The sequence below is a fragment of the Eurosta solidaginis genome, chromosome 2 (assembly GCF_040869045.1).
Source record: "Eurosta solidaginis isolate ZX-2024a chromosome 2, ASM4086904v1, whole genome shotgun sequence".
In the NCBI taxonomy this organism is placed as follows: Eukaryota; Metazoa; Arthropoda; class Insecta; order Diptera; family Tephritidae; genus Eurosta; species Eurosta solidaginis.
In genome coordinates, this window is record NC_090320.1 from 234,547,881 (window position 1) to 234,564,362 (window position 16,482).

At 40.5% G+C, this 16,482-nt stretch overlaps 1 protein-coding gene across 1 annotated transcript in view; it reads left to right on the top strand.

The window, feature by feature from the left end:
- The window catches only part of LOC137240704 (uncharacterized), a 73,918-nt gene that overhangs the window by 38,650 nt on the left and 18,786 nt on the right, over positions 1 to 16,482 (top strand). The window lies entirely within an intron of this gene.

Sequence of the window (16,482 nt, forward strand, 5' to 3'; positions counted from 1 at the left end):
CACCAAGCATGTTTTCCAATGTAGTCCTTTCAGTACCTGGTCCATGAGTCTCTCAAAAGTAGCTGGTGCATTACAAAGTCCAAAAGGCATCACTGTAAATTGCCAAAGACCATCACCGACACTGAAGGCTGTTTTCTCTTTATCTTCCTCCTTCACCTCCACTTGCCAGTAGCCGCTTTTCAAGTCCAGCGTGGAAAACCATTTCGTACCAGATAGCGAGTCCAGAGTGTCGTCAATTCTTGGCAATGGGTAGCTATCCTTTTTCGTTACGTCATTCAACTTCCGGTAGTCCACGCAAAACCTCATTTTTCCATCCTTCTTTTTTACAAGTACTACCGGTGAGCTCCATGGACTAGCTGATGGTTCGATGACGTCGCTGTCGCTCATTTCTTGAATGATTTGACTCACAACTTCCCGCTTCGCCAGTGGAACACTACGTGGAGCTTGACGGATCGGCCTCGCATCTCCAGTGTCAATTTGGTGTTTCACAACGTTGGTGCGGCCTGGTTTAGAATCATCCTGGTCAAATATGTTCGCGTACTTTAGGAGCAGTTGTTTTGCCTTACTCTGATAGGCTTCCTCTAGCCCATGCGTCCATGCCGTGATATCATTTGAAAGATCTGTATTACTAGATGAAACGTATTCCTGGAGCTGTTCACAGTTAATAACTACTTCGGCCTCTTGGCATCTTCCCAAAATAGCTCCTTTGGTCAAATTGAATGGTGACTTGAACTCATTGAGTACTCTTACCGGAATACGTCCATCTTGTTTTGTCATAGCCAGGGTTTTTCCTACAAGTATGTTCAGTGCTGATTTATTTGCTGCTTCGACAACCCACAATTTGTTTGTCCCACAATCTCCATCTACCTTTGCCCAGATGACTGCTTCTGATTTTGGTGGTATTTGCTGACTCTTCCACCAGCACTCGTTTACTGCTGTAGCCTCTCTCGTAGCCGAAATTAAGTGGCACATCCATGTTCTTATATCGCATCGTCTGGCTTTGCATATCGATCTTGATGCCTTGGTTGATTAAGAAGTCCACTCCAATTATGATTTCATCAACAATACCTGCCACTATAAAATTGTGAAGTCCCGTGACGTTCCCAATTGCTACTTCACATTCTACTTCTCCAATTACCTGGGTGTCCTCTCCCGTGGCTGTACGTAATCTTGCTCCAAGCAATGGTCTTATCTTCTTGTTGACTAAATCTGATCGAATGATGGAATGGGATGCACCCGTATCTACAGTTAGTAAACGTTCTTTTCCATCCACATGTCCTCCGACAGTAAGATTGCTTGACCTTCTTCCAATCTGCGAGATAGAGATTATGGGGCATTCAATTGAGGGAGCCAGCTGTCGCCCCTTGCGGCTGACTCGCTTTAGTTTAACGATTGAGTGGATTTGGAGATTTGCTCGTCTCCTTCAGCTCTGCGTTTACGGCCACCCACATTGTTGGAACTATTGGAATTGCTACTGCAATGACCTGCAATGTGACCTGGGTTACCGCACTTGAAACATTTCATAACTCCGGCATTTTTCTGTTGTGATCCCTTCAGAGCTTCCAAAATTGTATCTACCCACTCCGGCCTTTCTACTTCCACACGATGAGCTTTGTATGCTAGTTTACTCAATAATGACGGAGTTTCCTGAGTCAATGCATGGGATACCGTTTCAGAAAATGTTTGCTTTGGGTTCGCGTATGTGGCTCGCTTCGTTTCGACGTCCCGTATGCCATTTATAAAGCTCTGAATCTTCACTCTTTCCGTGTATTCCACGGGTGCATCCGCATTTGCAAGATGAGCCAATCTTTCAATGTCCGAAGCAAACTCCTGCAAAGTCTCGTTAACTTTTTGGTAGCGGTTTTGCAATTCTATTTGAAATATCTCTTTCCTGTGTTCGCTTTCGTATCGCCGTTCTACAGCAGCCATCAATGCGTCATAACTGTTCCGTTCGTACTCTGGAATAGTCTGTAAGATTTCGGCAGCTGGTCCTTTCAATGCTACGAAGAGTGCGGCAACTTTATCTTCCACATTCCAGTTGTTCCCTGCTGCGGTCTTCTCAAACTGTAGCTTAAAGACCTGGAAGGGAACAGAACCGTCAAAGGATGGAGTTTTTACCTTCGTATTACTCGCTGAAGCAGCCGGCCGATTAAGTTGCAATTCCTGTATACGACCTCTCAACGCATCCACCTCTGCCTCGAATTTTTCTTCAAACTGCATTATTTTTTCGTCCATGCGCGCTTCGAGTTTTGATGATATACGCGCCTCTTGTGCTTCTAGTTGTACTGTTATGCGTGTCTCTTGTTCTTTCAGTTGGGTTGCCATATATGTCTTTTGTTCTTCCAGTTGTGATGACATATTTGTGGATATTTGTGATGACATTTCTGTTATACGTGCCTCTTGTGCTTCAATCTTCGCTGTTATACGGTTCTCCTGCGATTCCAGCTGAGTTTCCATCTTGGATGTAATATCTGTCTTTTGCGATTCCAGTTGAGATGACATGTTGGTGGATATTTGTGATGACATTTCGGACATTTGTGCCGATATTGCAGCCAATATCATGTTCAGGTCTGTGTTCGCCATTGTCTGCGGTGTTTCTTCCATTTTTGTTATTTCCTCGCCATCAAGATGAAAGCCATACTCTTCCACATCAATTCCTTCTGCTTCCATTGCCTCTCGTAGCCGTGCCTGAAGTTCAAGTTTAACGCCGCTTGTATTCAATCCACGGCTCTCCAACTCCTTCTTTAGTTGCTGGATCTTCAATTCACTGAACTTTGCCATGTCCTTGTTGTCCTCTGGAATTTATTCAACAATTCCTCTTCTGACACCAATTGTAACGAATTTACTTGCAAATCCTCTTATTTGCAATCCTCTGCTAAATTCGAATCACTAAACTATTGAATAAATAACTCCAATATTGAATAATTGAAAAATGGCCTTTATTAGAGTACTTCACAATAACACTTATACTTTGCAACGAATAGCAAGCTTAATAACCAAACTGATTGATAGCTCAAATGAAACTCTACTATTCAAAATAATTCTGCTATAGCTCGCTAGATAGCGCTTAATCGAAATCTCAAATCAAACTGAATTCCTGCGCCTCTTCATCTGTTGCCTTTTATACCCTTTGGTTTCCTCGTTGGCATTTTTCCAGAATGTACTAGCATTGTCCATGAGCTCTCAAACTTCTCAGCTATAACTAAAATTGCACAATTTTATACATCTTTTAGGCGCTTCCAGAATCTACTAGTCCAGTAGCTCTCAAACTTCTCAGATATATGCATGTGTTTGCGCATTGACTCTCCGCTGCTTGTATTCGTACATGCTACATATGTGTAGACGCAATTATTTCTTCGTTTATGTATATACATAAAGATTGAATTATTGATGTGAATGTTTGTAGTTTACAGTCTCTCGCGAGCACATAGGCGTATAAGTAAATGCATCTGTGTGTGACATCTCTCTGGGCTGCCTTATATATGTGTATACTTGATTTGATTATTAACGTAAATACTGCTTGGCATGGCCTTAGCATCGCCTTAGTGATGGGATAACTCAGTGATGGTAATATCCGTGCCAATATTTATGAGCATAAAGGTTTTGAAAGATGTGTAAATTGTAAGTGAGAGTGCTATAGAAATTTGCTAAATTTGCAAACTTTAACATCAAATAACTCGTAAACTATAAGTCTGCGCACTTTAATATTATTATATATATTTGTGATCGGGAGAACTCCCTCTTTCATTTGATACCAAGTTTAACCCCGAACTCGGGGGGTGCTAAACTAAATCGCTGCCATCGAGTGTGCCACTGTGTTATAAATTAATCGATAAGTGTGCGGGTGCGTGCCGCACATTACTGAGTGTTAACACAATAACACAGCACAGTGCTGTGTTACTCAGCCTTAATACATAGCTTATGTCGAAATCATAAGCATAGTAGGGGTACTCATGAAAGCATATAAACTTATAAGGTGTAAAATTATATCCATTTACACACGCGGTTATACGAACGCACCTAGTAATACTCTTGATAAACTTGATTGCTTACAGCTGTATTATTGCCAAACAAAATTTTTTTGATTGTTATACAAATTAAAAAATGACAAGATTAAGTGAAAAATAAAAACTAAAACGCCTTTACTTGCTGATGTTGGAGATTTCTGATGAAAATGCCTGCAAGGTTGCATTCCTTTGAGTTTACCGCGTTTACACAATGATATGTGCGCGTAAATTTATACAAATTGTGTAAATGATTTTTCATACAAAATTTTACAGCTCGTTTACGCACTAGATAAATGTATACGTTTACACACTTTATAAGGCATTTATACGGTTACATGAGTCCCCCTAGTGTACAAGTACAAGTGTGTTGACTCTTTTCTGACAGACACTCGCTTAAGTAAGCATAACGGGAAAATCTGGGTTGCCATTGTTGTTTCGGTTGAAAACGGTCAATTAGGGTTCTGTGCAGAGACGTAAAAGATTGAAACAGGGTTTATGTAGTCACAAAAGTGTTGCTCCTATTCCACAGCATTATAATTTTATATCACGGCGAATTGTTCAGTTCAGAGATATTGATTTTCATTAAAAGTTTAATTTATTACGGAGGGTTACTCCTTTAAGTGTAAAAAGCAGAGAAAACGTAGAGTTTTTCAAATTATTGTGAAAAACTTTTTAATTTGAATTTCTGTAACCAAGTTCACTATATTTGTGTAACACAAGAATCTGGAGACCAATTCTTTAACTATGAAAAACTGAAAAATATACAATTATTGAAAACACATTTTCACACAAAATTTACACTTTGAATTTAGTTGTATTTTTATACACAAGATTTTGAAACTAAAAACAAAATTTTCATTTGTCAGAAAAAATAAAGAAAAAACGGACTAATGTAAAAAAACCCTATCGATATACAAACTGGCTTGTTTGTTTTTAATGAACTACGTTGTATTTTTCTTGTATTTCGTTAGTTTTTTTAAATATAGTTCACACACTTACACCAGTACTGAAACCTTATTGGCTCCCTCGACAAAAAATATAAGACAAAATACATAGAAAATAAAGTAGTGTCATATAGGAGTTTGATTTGCTTACACTTACAGCACCATTTTATTTTCAGGAGACGTTCACAGCTACAAAAATTAAGGCGGATTTACACAGACTCTTTGGTTGTGTTGCATTCATTAATTCATCTGTCGGGCGAAGTATCGAAAAATTTACATAAATGCTTTGGTTGCGTGCCTAAGCTTTACAACGCCATACGAAAAACAACGAAACGCCGTATGTTATCATTGCTTTGAAGCGACCAAAGCGTTTATATAATTTTGCCCTTATGCATTTGTGTAAACAGCCTTAGAAGTGAAATTTTTCCATGTTACACGTGTGGCGCTTTATATTTTGACTCTAATTTAAATAAATTTTGCTTTCCGTATGTTTCCGCATTGTTGCAGGCTACAAATCTTCTAGTATTCTTATTTCCGCGGAAATATATGCAACTATTTCATCTGTGAATACTACAAAGTTTTATTAAACTATCAAATGCAACTCAGTTTGAGGTACTCTTACGTACCAAAAATGCAACTCTAGACCTGAGATTTGCATCAGGTGAGCGAGGCTGTTTGTAGTTTTGACGTTTATCGCTTAGTTGACACACTTGTATAGGTACACTATGATCATAAGCTAATAATTATATAGGCCAACGCTGTAATCGGTTTGCTTGGTGATGCCTTTTTTGTAGGGGTGGGACTATCCGAATAAAAATTATCCGAATAATAAACTCTTTTATCCGCCAGGTATTCGTAATCCGAATAATATTTATTCGGATTTTTTATTCGTTTATTCGGATAGTACTATCCGGATAGTGCGCACTATCCGGATACTTCGAATAGTAAAATAAAAGACATGCGTTTATGTTACGCTCATCGCTTGTGCAGATGAGCATGCACATATATTTATACGTACATTTATGTATTTATGTGTGTATAGATGCATATATGCAAATATTTTTGTTTGTTTGGGGTTGCTTTGTTAATATTCATTTATTTAGTTACATTTATTTACGTAACCAAAGTTGTGCTCGAGGCTTAAGCTAGAAATAGTTATCGGGGTCGTTTACAACTGTACTGATCATAGAACTTTGTTTATTAGTAAACAGGTGTGGAAATGGTAATATGGTAGGGATTTTTGTTTCCCATATACATACATATTGTAACGAATTTGCTTGTAAATCCTCTTATTTGCAATCCTCTGCTAAGTTCGAATCACTAAACTGTTGAATAAATAACTCCAATTTGTAATAATGCAAAATGGCCTTTATTAAAGTACTTCACAATAACAAACTTTGCAACGAATAGCTTGATTAATAACCACACTGATTGATAGCTCAATGAAACTCTACTATTCAAAATAACACTGCTATTGCTCGCTAGATATCGTCTTAATCAAACTGCTTGACAACTCAAATCAAACTGAATTACTTCTTACTCGCCTGCATCGCTTTTATAGTTTACGCTGCATACTTCTAGGCTCTTCGATTTCCAGAAGTTACTAGTTGTTTCGGCTACAAAATCGCCAGCCACAACTACGTGCACAAATTATTGCTCTCTCTTGTGACAACTCAGATAAGGTATATGCATGTGTTTGTAGTTCACAGTCTCCCGCACACACATAAGCGTATAAGTAAATTCATCGGTGTGTGACATCTCATCTCTCGCTGCCTTGTATGTAAATGTTGCTCGTCGGAATGTGTACATATGTGTAGACGCAATTATTGATTCGTTTATGTAGATACATAATGATTGAATTATTGATGTGCATTCACGTCACTGCTTAGATCGGCTTAGAGCTGGCAGCACTCCTTAGTTTTGCTAATATTCGTAACACTGCCCTCCACCTAAGTCTGATCGTCCCGATCAGACAAATCTCTCGATCTAAACGCTGCTAATCTCTCCAAATGAACCACTTTCATTTTGGTTCGTGGTTTGGTAGTGGTTTGTATGCGGTACACTACATCGTTGATCCGTTTTACAACTTTGTATGGGCCTTCCCAGTTACACTGCAATTTCGGCGACAAACCTTTTTTTCGTTGTGGGTTGTATAGCAGCACCAAATCTCCTTCCTGAAACCCTTCCGAATTAATTGCTTTATCGTACCTCGCTTTCATCTTGTCACTCATAATCTTTGCTCGTTGCCTTACCAGATCGTGTATCTCTCTCAGCTCTTCTTCTAAGACATCAGTGGATTTCTTGACATTCCTCTCCGCATCGGCATCTATCCCATACTTCAAATCAGCTGGCAGTCGAAGGTCATTGCCAAAAATTACCTTTGCGGGAGTTTGGCCCGTTGTGTCATGTACTGCCGATCGGTAGGCCATCAAGAATAATGATATGTGTGTATCCCAGTCCTTATGGTACTTGTCGACTACTTTCCTTAAATGCTCCTCCAATGTTCTATTGAAACGTTCCACCATACCATCGGACTGAGGATGCAATGCAGTTGTCCGTGTTTTTCGAATGCCCAACTTCTTGCACAGTTCTTGGAACACAGCTGATTCAAAATTCCTGCCTTGGTCAGAATGTAACTCCATTGGTACACCATACCTTGCAACCCATTCGTTTTTAACCACTTCTGCTACTGTTTCTGCTTCTTGGTTTGGGATTGGGTATACCTCTGGCCATTTACTGAAATAATCCATAACCACCAGTACGTATTTGTTTCCGCGGTTGCTAGTAGGAAATGGACCTGCGACATCCATGGCGATCCTTTCAAATGGTGCACCTGAAATATACTGCTTCATCTGGCCACGACTTCGGGTTTTGGGCCCTTTCGCTCTGTTGCATACCTCGCAATTGGCAATCCACTCGGTGACCGACTGACGGCAACCAACCCAATAGAATCTCTGCTTAATTTTCTCGAGTGTCTTCGTGATTCCAAGATGGCCTCCACTTGGACCATTGTGCAACTCGCTGAGCACGTCAGGAATCCTCTTTCTGGGAAGAACTATAAGTTTCTTCTTGCACTGACCATCCTCACTCTCCCATACTCGATGCAAGCAACCGGATATCAATTCCAAACTGTTCCACTGTGCCCAATATGACTTCGCAATGGGACTCTCTGCTGACATATCCTCTCTGCTTGGTCTTTCGTTTCGTTCGAGCCCTTGCATAACATGTGACAGATCTGTATCTTCTAGCTGACACTTTCTTAGTTGTTCCTTGTCCCATTCATCCGTACACGTTATAGTCATTAGCCGGACATCTATAATGTCTTCTTTAGCCTCGGCCTTTGAACAGTGCTTGCTTTCCAAACTACATGGCCTTCGTGACATTGCATCGGCATTTCCATGGGTACTACCTTTTCGATGCTCAATGGAAAAGTCATAGCTTTGATGTCGCTCGATCCACCGTGCCAATTGTCCTTCCGGATTACGGAACTGCAGAAGCCATTTCAATGCTGCGTGATCTGTCCTGACATGGAATCGCTGGCCGTAGAGGTATTTGTGAAAATGTTTAATGCACTCTACCAATGCCAACAGCTCTCTCCGCGTAACACAGTAGTTCCTCTCTGGTTTTCCAATCGAACGGCTGTAATATGCAACTACCTTCTCCTGTCCATCGACCAGTTGTGATAAAACGCCTCCTATAGCATATCCACTTGCATCTGTATCTAGAATAAATGTTGCTCCTGGAATCGGATATGCTAACATTGGGGCAGTGCACAAACGCTCCTTCAATGTTTGGAAAGCCACTTCTTGCTCCTTCTTCCATTCAAAAGCTTTGTTTTTTCTTGTAAGCTCATGGAGGCTATGGGCTACGCTGGAAAAATTTGGTACAAATCGGCGGTAATATGTGCACAGCCCAAGAAAACTTCTCAATTCATGTAGATTCTGTGGTCTTGGCCAATCCTGTACAGCCTCTATTTTTTCGTTCGCAGTGCAGGTGCCCTCTGTCGTTACCTTGTGACCCAAATAATTGACTTCCTTTTTAAACAGCGCACACTTTTTGGGACTTAACTTCAGACCAGCGCCAGCTATTCTCTGGAAAACTTCCTCCAAGTTCTTAAGATGTTCATCAAAGTTCTTGCCCAATACGATGATGTCGTCCAGGTACACCAAGCATGTTTTCCAATGTAGTCCTTTCAGTACCTGGTCCATGAGTCTCTCAAAAGTAGCTGGTGCATTACAAAGTCCAAAAGGCATCACTGTAAATTGCCAAAGACCATCACCGACACTGAAGGCTGTTTTCTCTTTATCTTCCTCCTTCACCTCCACTTGCCAGTAGCCGCTTTTCAAGTCCAGCGTGGAAAACCATTTCGTACCAGATAGCGAGTCCAGAGTGTCGTCAATTCTTGGCAATGGGTAGCTATCCTTTTTCGTTACGTCATTCAACTTCCGGTAGTCCACGCAAAACCTCATTTTTCCATCCTTCTTTTTTACAAGTACTACCGGTGAGCTCCATGGACTAGCTGATGGTTCGATGACGCCGCTGTCGTTCATTTCTTGAATGATTTGACTCACAACTTCCCGCTTCGCCAGTGGAACACTACGTGGAGCTTGACGGATCGGTCTCGCATCTCCAGTGTCAATTTGATGTTTCACAACGTTGGTGCGGCCTGGTTTAGAATCATCCTGGTCAAATATGTTCGCGTACTTTAGGAGCAGTTGTTTTGCCTTACTCTGATATGCTTCCTCTAGTCCCTGCATCCATGCCGTGATGTCATTTGAAAGATCAGTATTACTAGCTGAAACGTGTTCCTGGAGCTGTTCACAGTTAATAACCACTTCAGCCTCTTGGCATCTTCCCAAAATAGCTCCTTTAGTCAGTTTGAGTGGTGACTTGAACTCATTGAGTACTCTTACCGGAATACGTCCATCTTGTTTTGTCATAGCCAGGGTTTTTCCTACAAGTATGTTTAGTGCTGATTTGTTTGCTGCTTCGACAACCCACAATTTGTTTGTCCCACAATCTCCATCAACCTTTGCCCAGATGACTGCTTCGGATTTTGGTGGTATTTGCTGACTCTCTTCCACCAGCACTCGTTTACTGCTGTAGCCTCTCTCGTAGCCGAAATTAAGTGGTACATCCATGTTTTTATATCGCATCGTCTTGCTTTGCATGTCGATCTTGATGCCCTGGTCGATTAAGAAGTCCACTCCAATTATGATTTCATCAACAATTTCTGCCACTATAAAATTGTGTACTACCATGACGTTCCCAATTGCGACTTCACATTCTACTTCTCCAATTACCTGGGTGTCCTCTCCCGTGGCTGTACGTAATCTTGCTCCAAGCAATGGTCTTATCTTTTTGTTGACTAAATCCGCTCGAATGATGGAATGAGATGCACCCGTATCTACAGTCAATAACCGTTCCTTTCCGTCCACATGTCCTCCAACAGTAAGGTTGCTCGATCTTCTTCCAATCTGCGAGATAGAGATTATGGGGCATTCAATTGCGGGAGCCAGCTGTCGCCCCTTGCAGCTGACTCGATTTAGTTTAACGATTGAGTGGTCTTGGATATTTGCTCATCACCTTCTGCTCTGCGTTTACGACCACCCACATTGTTGGAGCTATTGGGACCGCTGCTGCAATGTCGTGCAATACGACCTGGGTTGCCGCACTTGAAACATTTAATAACTCCGGCATTTTTCTGTTGTGATCCCTTCAGTGCTTCCAAAATAGTGTCTACCCAATCTGGTCTTTCCACTTCCACGCGATGAGCTTTGTACGCTGGCTTACTCAAAAGTGAGGCTGTTTCCTGAGTCAGTGCATGCGATACCGTTTCAGCAAACGTTAGTTTTGGATTCGCATATGTAGCCCGCTTCGTTTCCACATCTCCTATGCCATTTATGAAGCTCTGGATTTTTACCCTTTCAGTGTATTCCACGGGTGCGTCTGTATTTGCAAGATGAGCCAATCTTTCAATATCTGAAGCAAACTCCTGCAATGTCTCATTTGCTTTTTGGTAGCGTTTTTGCAACTCAATTTGGAATATCTGTTTCCTATGCTCGCTTCCGTAACGTCTCTCTAAAGCGCTCATCAATGTTTCGTAGTGGTTCCGCTCGTACTCTGGGATGGTCTGTAAGATTTCCGCGGCAGGCCCTTTCAGTGCCACGAACAGAGCTGCAACTTTATCTTCAGCATTCCATTGGTTCACTGCTGTGGTCTTCTCAAACTGTAGCTTAAAGACCTGAAAAGGAACAGAACCGTCAAAGGATGGTGTCTTTACCTTTGGATTACTCGCTGAAACAGCTGGGCGGTTTAGTTGTAACTGCTCCATACGACCTTTTAACGCTTCTATTTCGGCATCAATTTTGTCCTCGAGTTGTAAAATTTTTGCATCCTGTTCTTCCAGTTTCACAAAGAGCTGCGATGATACCTGTTCCGAAATTTGTGCCGACATTTCAGATATACGTGCCTCTTGCGCTTCCAGTTGAGATGCCAAATGTGTCTTCTGTTCTTCCAATTGTGATGTTATACGGGTTTCCTGCGATTCCAGTTGGGATACCATATACGTCTTCTGTTCTTCTAGTTGAGATGACATATACTTTTTCTGTTCTTCTAGTTGAGATGCCAGTTGCGACGACATTGATGCTACTGTCGATGTTTGTGCAGATATTGCAGCCAATATCATGTTCAAGTCTGTGCTCGTAACTGTCTGCGATGTTTCGTTTTTCTCTTCAATTTTTGTTGTTGTTTCGTCCCCATCAGGATAAAAGACAAACTCGTCCACATCAATTCCTTGCGACTCCATTACCTCTCGTAGCCGTGCTTGAAGTTCGATCTTATTGCCGGTTGTATTTAATCCACGGTTCTCCAACTCCTTTTTCAGTTGCTGGATCTTCAATTCACTGAACTTTGCCATGTCCAAGTTGTATTCCCAATCTTCGGAATTTATTCAACAATTCTTCTTCTGACACCAATTGTAACGAATTTGCTTGTAAATCCTCTTATTTGCAATCCTCTGCTAAGTTCGAATCACTAAACTGTTGAATAAATAACTCCAATTTGTAATAATGCAAAATGGCCTTTATTAAAGTACTTCACAATAACAAACTTTGCAACGAATAGCTTGATTAATAACCACACTGATTGATAGCTCAATGAAACTCTACTATTCAAAATAACACTGCTATTGCTCGCTAGATATCGTCTTAATCAAACTGCTTGACAACTCAAATCAAACTGAATTACTTCTTACTCGCCTGCATCGCTTTTATAGTTTACGCTGCATACTTCTAGGCTCTTCGATTTCCAGAAGTTACTAGTTGTTTCGGCTACAAAATCGCCAGCCACAACTACGTGCACAAATTATTGCTCTCTCTTGTGACAACTCAGATAAGGTATATGCATGTGTTTGTAGTTTACAGTCTCCCGCACACACATAAGCGTATAAGTAAATTCATCGGTGTGTGACATCTCATCTCTCGCTGCCTTGTTTGTAAATGTTGCTCGTCGGAATGTGTACATATGTGTAGACGCAATTATTGATTCGTTTATGTAGATACATAATGATTGAATTATTGATGTGCATTCACGTCACTGCTTAGATCGGCCTAGAGCTGGCAGCACTCCTTAGTTTTGCTAATATTCGTAACAATATATACATATGTATGTATGTAAGTTTTATGGAAAATTTTTGTCTTGATATCTTTTGGTTTGTATAAACATCTAATTGGTCACCATTAAAAAATAAGTTTACATGTCATTGTCAAAATTGTTTGCGAAGTCTGATGGATCAAAAGTTATTTAAGGTCAATGTTAACTTAATGAAAATTTTGGAAAAAAATTTCCTAAAATAAAGTTCGAAGCAATCCGTTTTAAACGTAACAAAATTCTAGTGGAATTAGTGACTAGTTTCAATAACGGCTGTCTGTCTGTCTTTGCGCTCCTTAAACAACGCGTTAAAAGCTGTAATATAAACACCCAAATGTGCATATAAGCATATTCTAACATATGTACATGTTGTATTCTTGCAGATTCCATTGAATCTAATTTAAATAACTGTTGATCCATCAGACTTCGCAAAAAATGTTGACAATGACATGTAAACTTATTTTTTTAATGGTGACCATTTAGATGTTTATACAAACCAAAAGATATCAAAACAAAAATGTTCCATACAACTTACATACATACATACATATGTATACATGTATGTATATGGGAAACAAAAATCCCTACCATATTACCATTTCCACACCTGTTTACTAATAAACAAAGTTCTATGATCAGTACAGTTGTAAACGACCCCGATAACTATTTCTAGCTTAAGCCTCAAGCACAACTTTGGTTACGTAAATATATGTAACTAAATAAATGAATATTAACAAAGCAACCCCAAACAAACAAAAATATTTGCATATATGCATCTATACACACATAAATATATGTACGTATAAATATATGTGCATGCTCATCTGGACAAGCGATGAGCGTAACATAAACGCAGTGTCTTTTATTTTACTATTCGAAGTATCCGGATAGTGCGCACTATCCGTATAGTACTATCCGAATAAACGAATAAAAAATCCGAATAAATATTATTCGGATTATTTGAAACGAATAAATTTATTCCTTTATTCGAATAACGTTTATTCGGATATAATTCGAAAATAATCCCACCACTACTTTTTTGTTACCGAAAATCGCAAGTAATAGTTTGTGGTCCGTTTGCAGCTTGAATTTACGGCCAAAAATCATTTTGTGAGCGCGAAAACGATGGCCAGTCCCTCTTTCTCGATTTGGCTGTAACCTTTTTCAGCCGCTGTGAGCGACCGCGGCGCATATAGTCGCATAGAGTCGCCCTGGTACTCGTGCAGGATGCATGCCGCGAGGTCGTAGTTCGACGCGTCTGCCGCGACCACAATATCGAGCTTTGGATCAAAATGCGTCAGCCCTAAATCTGAAGTGAGAATGTTCTTAAGTTGCTTAAAACTGTGGCTTTGCTTTTGAGAACAGTGCCCTTTGACGTTCGCTTTTAGTAATTAAACCAGTGGTCCTCTGTAGGTGCGTAAATTGGGGATGAACTTACCTTAAAAATTGATTACTCCCAGAAATGAGCGTAGTTCGGCAATATATTTTGGTTCGGGCATTTGTGTTAATGCGGCTATGCGTGCCCGATCTGGCTTAATGCCTTCTTCGTTTACGATAAAGCCCAAATATTTAATTGTTTTCGAATAAAATATACATTGTTCAAACTTTAATTTGAAACCGAACTCGTGAATGCGCTTTAATACCGATTGTAAATTGACGTCATGCTCTTCTCGGCTTTTGCCTGTTATGAATATGTCGTCTATGTATGCCGCTACTCCCGTAAGCCCACACAACATTTTATCCATAATCTGCTGGAATATGGTTGGGAATGATTTGACGCCGAAAACCATGCGGTTGTACCGGAAAAGACCCAGGTGTGTGTTTATGGTAAGAAGGTGCTTCGACTCGTCATCTACCTCAACTTGCAAAAACGCGTCTGAGAGGTCGATGTGGCTGAAAAATTTAGCGTTAGCCATCCGTGCGAATAGGTCTTCGGGTACTGGTGCATTTCCAAAGCATTGTTCAAGCGGGTTGAGAAGTCGCCGCATATTCGCACGCCACCAGTTGCTTTTTTTATCACCACGATTGGAGCTGCCCAGTCTGAAATATTGACTGGTGTAATTACGTTTATCTCTTGAAGGCGTTGTAGCTCTGCTTCTACAAGTCCATGAATGGCATAGGCAACGGGCAGCTTTTGGCGAAATATTGGCCGCTGATTTGGCTTGACCGTGAGATGGGCTTTTGCTTTGGTGCAAAGACCGAGCTCTTCACTAAAAACACCTGGAATGACTCTTTCAGGAGTGAAATGCTTTTATTGATTGAGATGTTTGTACTTCCCTGATTATCGCGTGTTCCTTTGTTGATTTTGTTGTAGATCGCGTTGATTGGTGCGTCATCGAGTTCTAATGCTGCGATCCAATCTAATCCCATGACATTGAGATTTTCGATAGGTGAAACATAGCAGGTTGTTGATGCTTGCTTATCCTTGAATTTAGCCGTGCACTCGAATTGTGCTGATAGTGGGAGTTTACCTGTTGCACTGCGGGCTGTGTTGCTGACTGCCATTGTATTGCTCACTTTAAGTCGACGGAAAATGTCTTCCGATATGATCGTTATATCTGAAGCTGTGTCGAATTGAAGATCCGTTGGAATCCCATTGATTTGCACGCGAATGTATTTGCGGTTTGCTACGCTGATTTTGTTAGTGACAAATATACTATTAATTGACTTTCCTTCACCTTGGCTTCTGTTGTTTCTTTTCGTTGTCTTGTCCGTGCGTTTTGCGTTCGCGGGTTTTTGTTTTTGATTTTTGTGAATTTTGCCCGCGCTGCAATAGCCTTCTTTCTGCCCTTCGCGTTTACATTGTTTGCATTTGTGCGTCCGAAAATGACAATCTGACGCGTAATGCATCCCGCCGCAGTACCAACACGGTGTTTTTGGAATTTTGTTGTTATCGTTTTTAGCATGTATCTTATTGACACTGCGTGCCTCATTTTTGTTTTCAATTAAGGCTGTATCTGTTTTAAGATTTACTAAACGCTTACACTCTGCTGTTAATTTGTCAAGTGTAATTGTTTCTTCGTCACTGTCTAGTTTTGCATGCAATTTGGTTCTAACCTCAAAATCGGTTGGAGACTTCAACCCCATGATGAAAATCAAATACTTGAATTGATCCAGTGTTAGCTTATTAAGTTGAAATTTCTCACATTCTTTATTTACCGTGCCCGCGTATGTTATAAAATCTGCGGTTGTGTCTTTGCTTATCTGCTGGCAGTGATAGCGAGTGTTAAAAATAGACTTTTGTGACCCGAACAATTTTGTAAGCTTTCTTTGAAACTGTGGTCTCGTGGATGTTTTGGCAAAATGAAGTTTATATACTTTGTATGTTCTATGATACTTTGTTTACGCAAGAGTAAACGGACTTTGGCCGCATCGTCGAGATTTGCTGCCTCAACATCAAACAAATCTTCGTATCGTGCATACCACAGGTCGAAAGTGAGGTTATCTTCGACGCTGTACGAAAACTCTCGGATATTGGTTGCCAATGACTCTATGAGAAATTCTTGAGAATTTTCAGAGTGCTTTGTGTTACCTGATTGCTTTTTGACCTGGAGGAGTTGCTTTACCAGCTCTCGCATGTCGGCGCTGTCTTTTTCCCGCTGCTGTTGAATTTGTTGGAAAAATACCTTCATTGGTTCATCCATGATTTCAGCTTTATTTTCTTAGTGTGACGATGTATGTATTTATAATGCCTTAAGCCGGAGTCAATGGTGCCGTATGTCTTATCGCTGTATCCATATCCCTAACGTAATCAGCTGTTTATCGTTACGACGGTAAACCAAAACCCAATACGGTTACGACCTTAAGCGCCAAATACAAGACACGAACATTTCCGCGAACATTCCCGTTATGTCATGTTTCTACGGCCTTTTCTGTCGTGT